Raw genomic sequence first — 8,430 nt, 5'->3', positions numbered from 1 at the left:
CCATCCTTCCGAGGTGGGTAAAATGAGGACCCAGATTGTTGGGGGCAATATGCTGACTCTCTGTAAACCGCTTAGAGAGGCCTGAAAGGCCTATGAAGCGGTATATAAGTCTACTGCTATTGCTTGCAGATTCAATCTTCCCAAGTTCGTTCCTCGTTTTTATGGCCCTCTTTCCAGGGGGTTCCTGTCCTTGCCTTTCTCTGAAGGAGAGAGGGGAAAACCCTTGTCCTCTTCTTGGATGAAGGTTGGCGAGTGTCCACATAACCCTGGCACCTCTCGGCCAGCCGGTTGCAACCACGTTCTTCCACAGACGTGGTCCCTCTTGAGCATTGCCTCTTCCTCTGATGGGTTCCTTCTTGTAGGAAAAAGAATGTTTATGCACCACTTAATTGCAGCTCCTTAACTCACAGAGGCTAATCTGGATTCCCACAGCCCGTTGAATAATCCACATTTAACCCTGCCCCCTTCTAGGCTAACGGTACCATATTTGCTCATCCAGGCAAACTCGCTGCGGCCGTCTCGGCTGCTGGGGGCCCCGGAGGACAAAACCTCCTGGCGTGTGGCTCTCTCAACTCAAGGAGACCAGCGTCCAGCGAGGTCACGAGCATGATGCCATTCTGGCTTTTACCAAATGCATCCACAGAGTTCAAGGGCTGCGAGGGGAACCCATCTGCTTTAAGGCATGTGGGTTGCAAGCGAGCTTCACTTTCTCTGGGGGTTCTCTGGGGGGTCCAGACCTTCCCCCGAGTCGCCAGGAAGAGAGACAGGAGGCGGGGCACGAGTTTGAAGCCCTGCAAATAAAGATGGAAGCGTTATTCCCTCAAATGGCTGCATGTGATGCTCTGCGAAAGCCATTGAAAGTCCTCCAGCCCCAGAAGAGGTCCAGAGATGAGGCAGCAAAATCCTTACAAATTTCCACTCGTTTCCCCCCAATGTCCTACTTTCATGTTCTTCAGTGTGGAGACAGCCCCAAAGGCCTCAGCCTGCAGGGATCGCTCACTCAAGCAAGCTCAAGCCAACGAGCCCAACCGATTCTGCCGTTTTGTATTTCTTGTGTAGTTTCTTAATCTTTCCTCTTCTCTATCCTGTTTTTCTCTCTCTTTTCTAGCCAATTTTATCATGTCCCATACTGTAGTATTCTGATTCCTCTTTGTCTTTTAGCTCTTTTGCGAGCCTGTCCCATTTCGGCGCATTCCCCCCCAAAATTTTTTTATCACATTGTCTTCTGTTGGTGTTCGTTTTTCCAATTCTGTGCATATGAGATTCTTGCGGTTATATGTAGAATTAGATATTTGATTTTCTTCTCATACTTCCCCTTAATTATTCCTAATAAAAATAGTTCCGTTTTTAGTTCTATTTGATATGCAGTAATCTCTTCAAGCCAATTTTTCTTTTCTTTTTTAGAACAGAGAATTCCCATTAATTTATAATATACATTCATATTTTCAATTGACCATAATGTCACCAATCATCCAGATTTCCAAAAATAGTTTCCCATTATTAATTATTAATCCATATAAGTGTTTAAGTATTTCAAATCATATGTATATCAATTGTTCATTACATCATCATTGGTCCGTTTCATATACAAAGATCTATCTAATATAAAATGGTCACTACATGCAATTATACCAAAGTGTTCAAATCATCCCACTCTTATACATTGAGATCATTATTGTCCTTTATATATCATGTGAATAGTGCTCTATATCATAACAAGAAGAAAAATTAACTTCATAACAATAACTATAATTTTCTATTACTGCATAAGTAAACAGTTTCATTCCCAGATTTTTTTTATCTAACCATTGGTAAAACAAGTCCCATACTTTATAATATTGCTCATCCTCTCGTTCTCTAATTTCAAATGTAAGCTTACTCATTTCGGCACATTCCATTATTTTCCGAATAGTTTCCTCCTGTGATGGTACTTCCTCGTTTTTCCAATTTTTGGCAAATACAATTCTAGCAGCTGTTAAAATATTTACGATCAGGTATTTCAAGTCCTTATTGTATGTTTCTGGTATTATTCATTTTTGTCCGATATTTTTTGCGGCCTCGCACGTCCATCCCATATCATAATAGCACGCCATGCTATTAAGTCAGCGTGTCAAAAGGTGTAAGGACGGCAATAAAGCTAATATTAATCCCCTCAACTGTTGGAGAGAAAAATCTGGGTGGGTGGGCTTCAAACAGGAAGCTCGAGAACGGATCCACCCTGACGTGTGAATTTGAAAAAAGGTCCATTCATGGTTGCAATTGCCAGGCGCTTCAGCTGTGGTCCCTGGAACTCTCCGCTAAGGGAAATTATCAGCAGCGTGTTGACTTTTCCTATGCTGTATATTGTGAAGCATTTATGGTTGATTGAGCTTTAGAGCCGAGAGGTAGAAATTTATGTTATTTAAGAATTCATAAACTGCCTTAATCAAGATTTAAATCTATTTTTTTATTTTTTATTAAAAGTTTTAATGAGTTTTACAATTATATACCTTCCCCCTTCCCTCCCTCTCCCCCCCCAAACCCACATTCCCCCCCCCCAAACCTCCCAAAGCAAATACAGGGTATAAACATTTAGCAACCATATACTAAAATAAACTAACTAACTTTAGTGTCATCCCTCACTTGTACTTTAACTCCACTTTTGTAAAGCTAACTTTAGGTAAGTTGTAACATTCCTTGTTCATTCATTCATAAGCTATCTGAAATTTCTTAGTCCCATATTTATTTTGAATGTAATCAATCCATCTTCTCCATTCCAGCTTGTATTTCTCATCTGAATAATCCTTGAGGTATGCTGATATTTTAGCCATCTCTGCTAAGTTTGTTACTTTTAACGTCGATTCTTGAATAGTAGGCAAACCTTCCTTCTTCCAGTATTGTGCCACCAACAGTTGTTAAGTTCAAAATCAAATTGGTCTCTGTAACTGTACAGTCTGTGATTATATCTAACAAGAATAACTGAGGAGTAAACTTTATCCTCTTTTTAAGAATATTTTGCATCATCCACCATATTTTTATCCAAAACGCTTTGACCTTTTTTACAAGTCCACCATATGTGATAATACGTAGCATCAGCACAATCACATCTCCAGCATTTAGGTTGTAAGATTGGATGCATACAAACTAATTTTTTAGGATTTATAAAACATCTTGTAGAAATTCTCTCTCAGGTTTTGGGCTTGTGTAAATTTTCTTACCCGTATCTTTTCCCATGTTTCCATCATTATTATTATAATCTATTTTTTTTTAATCATTTGCCCATGAGGTTTTTACATTATTGCTTGGAAACGTGACCCTTGCAAGCTAACGCTTGATGGGCAGAACTATTAAAACTGGCTGCAGGGATTTCGTTCCTCTTGCGTCCGAGGGCAATTTACAGCCCTGGCAAGGTTTTGTCCGGAGTGAAATTTCAGAAACTCTTAATTGGGCTACAGGATCCAGGAGGACTTTGTGTGATTGACAGAGACCAGCCGTTGTTCTCATCCCTTCCGGAGAATGAAAAGCACAGCAAGAAATTGCCCCATTAGGAAGGACAAAAAGGTGGCACCTTTTGTTACAGGCGCTGATCCTTTCAATCCCCTGGCCCAGTTCCATGAAATACGGAGCCTTTCCCTCGGATGGAGCATAGGTGGAAATGGGCGTCTACCTTGTTCATTATTAATCGCCTTCTTTGCTTTGACCGAGTTTGGAGATCTGAAAGGAGACTCCCGGAGTGCTTGGCTTTCCCATCCCAACCTGGAGTTCAGCTGCTCCACTAGCCCAGCCCCTGCCTAACTCCCTGCCCTTTCGTCTCGTTTTCTGGGACTCTTTCTTAGCCTAGAGGACTGGACGTAGGCAGCCGGGGGCTTCTTCCCCCTCTGGAGAGTCCTGTCTCCAGAATTGGGGCCAGAGAGGGGCAGCCCCTTAGAATGAGACCCACTGGGTCAATTTCCTCTTTTGAGACCGTTTGTGATCCAGATTGGGCGAGCATGCCTCAGTGAACTGGGTGGGAGAGAATCAGACATCTACGGAGGGAGCAATTAGCAAGGCTAAATTTAACCAAAGGAGCATCACTCCCTATAGCATCAAACCCAAAGCAGGGGGGGCACCATTTATTTATTTTTTTTAAAGAGAAAGTTACAGGAAAAGCAGGTCTCTTTAATGGGAAAAGATTTTCTTTTTTTCCCCTGAAGGAAAACCGGCTCCTTGGATCAATCTGGTCGGAAGGCAGCAGGAAACTGGAGTGAAGGAGGGGGGGGGGCGATGAGCACATAGCACCTTGGACAGCACCATGGCCAGGTAGAAGCAGCGCCCAGCCCCCCCCCCCTTCCTCCTGGCGGCTGGAGTCTGGTCAGTCTGCAAGGAAAGGGATCGGAGATACTCTACAAGGGGTCCGTCCCCCACTCCTTTGCCCAGGATTTCAAGGGGGGCCTGAAATAAAAGGCCTTTTGGTGTCTTTCCTTTGCAACAATCACACTGGCACTGATTTGTCCCTATTTCTTTTTTTTATTGAAAATTTTGGGGGAAAAAACTTTTACAAATATTTACCTTCCTCCCCCTCCCCTCCCCACCCTAACCCCCCCAACCTTCCCCTCCCCCCCCCCCGACTTCCCAGAACCAATACAGGGTATAAATCTTTAACAAAGATATTCTAAGATAAACTTTAAAAAAAAGTTAGTATCATCTTTCATTTGTGCTTTAACTCCTCTTTGCTAGGCTAACTCTGAACAGATTATATCATTCCTTGTTTCTTCAGTCATAAACTATCTGGAATTTCTTAGTCCCATATTTATTTTGAGCATAGTCAATCCATCTTCTCCACTCCAATTTATATCTCTCATTGCAATGGTCCTTGAGATATGTTGATATTTTAGCCATCTCTGCTAGGTTTGTTACTTTTAACTTCCATTCTTGAATAGTAGGCAAATCTTCCTTCTTCCAGTATTGCGCCACCAACAGTCTTGCTGCGGTTATTAAATGCAAAATCAAGTTAGTCTCTATAACTGTACAATCAGTAGTTATACCTAACAAGAATAACTAAGGGGTAAACTTTATCCTTTTTTAAAGAACATTTTGCATAATCCACCATATTTTTATCCAAAATGCTTTTTACCTTTTTACAAGTCCACCATATATGATAATATGTAGCATCGAGACAATCACATCTCCAGCATTTAGGTTGTAAATTCGGATACATAGAGGGCAGTTTTTAAGGATCTAAGTGCCATCTATAAAACATCTTATAAAAGTTTTCTCTCAAATTTGGGGCTTGTGTAAATTTTACATTTCTCACCCAAATCTTTTCCCATGTATCCAACATTATTGGTTCTTCAAACTTTTGTGCCCACTTTATCATACAGTCTTTAACTAATTCTGTTTCCGAATCCATTTCTATTAATGCATTATATAGTCTCTTTATATGCATTGGACTTTGATCCTTAATTTGTTTAAGTAAATTATCCTATCACTTTGCGTAAAACCGATTTTTTGATCTTTTTTCCATCTGGCCTGTAACTGGCCATACTGAAACCATGTTTGAATTGCCTTTTCCTCTTTTAGTACATTCAAGGGTTTTAATTGTAATATTTTCTAAGGTGAGAAGCTATCTATATGTAATTACATCCGTGGCGCAGTGGTTAAATGCAGCACTGCAGGCTACTTCAGCTGACTGCTAGTTCTGCAGTTCGGCTGTTCAAATCCCACCAGGCTCAAGGTTGACTCAGCCTTCCATCCTTCAGAGGTGGGTAAAATGAGGACCCGGATTGTTGTTGGGGGCAATATGCTGACTCTGTAAACCGCTTAGAGAGGGCTGAAAGCCCTATGAAGCGGTATATAAGTCTAACTGCTAAAGTATATTTGTTTTCTATTGCGTGTCTAGGAATTGCCCACACGGGATTTCTCCCTATTTCTCAGGACAGTGTTTCTTAACCTTGCCAGCTTTAAGAGGAGTGGACGCCAACTCCCAGAATTCCCCACCAGCCGTGCCTTAGAGACCAACTCTTCCATCCAGAGCAGATTCCAAGACAGCTGTTGAAGGAGGGTGGGTGGGGGGGCTCTGGGTCGTGGGAATGGGCTCGTGGGGAAGGAGGGGCTGAGACAAGTGGAGATGATGGGGGGAGGTTGCTGCTGAGATCTAGGGAGAGCAGATGCTGCTCAGGTGGGGCCTCGGAAGGCAGGACAAGCAGCTAACACATGGGGCAGCTTGACTCCGGGTGCCAGGCCAGGCCTGGGTGGGCTGGTCCCTCCAAGCAGAGCCTGAGCAGGACCAGCTGCCCTCTGTTTCGGTGCCCCCCAGTCCCTGCTGCATGGAAGCCTCTTCTATGGAACAGGAAGGGGGGAAGCGGCTGCCCTGTCCCTCCCTCCCCCCCAGGCCCACTCGGTGCCCTTCCCTGCCCCAAACTGCCCTACTTTCCACTGCTAGAACAGCAGCCGAACCCACAAATCTCCCGGGGCAGCTACTTGGCTGGAGGTAGAGGCGCCCCGATGCCGGAGCAGGGGGGGAAGCGCCCCCAAAGGCAGGAGGGCGGCGGGTGGCCCCTGATGCTCTTTCTCTCGGGGATCCGGGAAGAACGGGATCCCCCCCCCCCCCAGCGCTGGCAGACCCTCCGTCCTTCCCTCCCGGGACCGGCCGAAAGCCGCCGTGCAAGACCACGCCGGCTCGCCCATCGCGCCCGGGGGGCTCTGGAGCTGCGGGCTCAGGCGGGGGCGGGCTCCTGCTTGCCACCTGCTGCGGGGGCTCCCAGGCGGCTTCCCGCGAGGAGTCTGGGCCGGTGGAGGGGGGGGTCCCGGACTCCGGAGACGCCCCTCCCCGCGCCCGGCAGCCCCCGCGCCGAAGGGCCGCCTCGGCCGGAGGAGGCTCCCTCTCGCCCTCCATCGCCGCCGCCGCCGCCCCTCCCCGCCGCCCCCCTCCCTCTTTCGCTCGCTCGCTCGCCCGCGCCGCCGCCGCTGCCCGCGCATTCTGGGAGCCCGTCGGCCGGGGGCGCGCGCGGGGCGGGGACTTCGGCGGCGCTGACGGCGGCCGTTGCAGGAGACCTTCCGCGCCCCCTCCCGCCGCCGCCGCCTCCGCCGCCCCGGCTCCTCCCGCGCCGGCCCGGCATGGCTGCCGCGGGACCACCGCCGCCGCCGCCGCAGCAGCAGCAACGGGAGCAACAGCAGCAGCAGCGCGTCGGCGGGTAAGCAGCGGGAGGGGCGTCGGGGGAGGCGAAGGACGGGAACGAGGGGCGGGCGGGGGGGGGCGAGGGCAGCCCACCGCTCTTCCCCCTGGCTCCCCCCCCCCGCAGCTGCAGCAGCCCCCCTCCCGCCTCTCTCCCCCCCCCCCTTCCCTTCATCGCCCGCCGGTTAGGCGAGGATGGAGCAGGCGCGGGGGCGCGGAGGGGGGCTGCCGCTGCTGCGGCGACCGGTCTCTGGCGTTGCCATGGTGACGGTGCAGAAGAGGAAGGCAGAGGACCCCCATTTCGGCGGAGGGGGGGCGAGCGGGGGAGGAGGAGGAGGAGGAGGAGGAGGAGGCTGCTCCCCCCCCCCCTTCCAGGCCCCGCGTGCCTCCCCTGTGCGGCGGCTCTTGCTGCTTCTGCAGCCAAGGACGGGGCGCCCGGAGCAGGGGACGCGCGAGCGGGGCGGCTGCTTCGACGCCCTCCCCGGCCCGGGTGGGGCTGCTCCTCCTCCTCCTCCTCCTCCGCCTCCATGGGCAGCCTCAGCTGCGGGCATCGCCGCGGTTGCTCCGGGCATCTGAGACGGAAGGGAGAAGGGGCCCCGGAGCGTAGCTTCTCCCGGGCGATGATCTGTTGAGGAGGGGGATGTGCCTCGGCTTCTCCCCCTACCAAAGTTCCTGCAGGTCCATTCTGGTGCTGGAGGGGCCGAGGCACCTTGAACATGAGCCTCAGCCCACCGAGCTGGCAGGTGCAAAGTCTGGGCTGCCCCCCACCCCAGCCTGGCTCCCTTTGGCCAGTGAATACCCCCCCCCCCAAAACCGGAGATCCTTCCGGACGCCTAGGGGGGCAAAGTGAGGACGGGGGGCAGTGGCAGGAAGGGGGGCGGCCCTCCCCACCTGTGCCTCTGGCCAAGACTGCCAGGAAAAGGCAGACCGAGAAGCGAAGTGGTGCCCGCTGTTCAAACCGTGTCATCCAAAGGACTAGTAACTTGTTCCTCTGCCTTTGGGGGAAGAACAGCTCTGAGGGGAGCATAAGCTGGGCTGAGCCTGTCTTTTACTTTCTTTTTTTTTGGGGGGGGGGGGCTGGCCTGCTCCAAGAAAGCCAAAAGGCCCCGTTTGTTCCTTATGCCCACTGGAGAAAGCCCACACATCTTCCCACATGGCTCTTTTCCTAAGGGGCTCATAATCCCAGCGCCCCCCACCCAAAAAAAAAAACCTGGGCACTGCCAGCCTTGTCCAGGAGCAGGAACGACTTGTGGGTCATGCATAATGTAAATCAAGGGGACATGTGAGTAAGTTCACAG

The sequence above is a fragment of the Thamnophis sirtalis genome, unplaced genomic scaffold (assembly GCF_051295495.1).
Source record: "Thamnophis sirtalis isolate CommonGarterSnake01/CBP01778 unplaced genomic scaffold, rThaSir2_p1.2 scaffold_13, whole genome shotgun sequence".
Lineage (NCBI taxonomy): Eukaryota > Metazoa > Chordata > Lepidosauria > Squamata > Natricidae > Thamnophis > Thamnophis sirtalis.
This window is presented reverse-complemented; position numbering follows the sequence as displayed.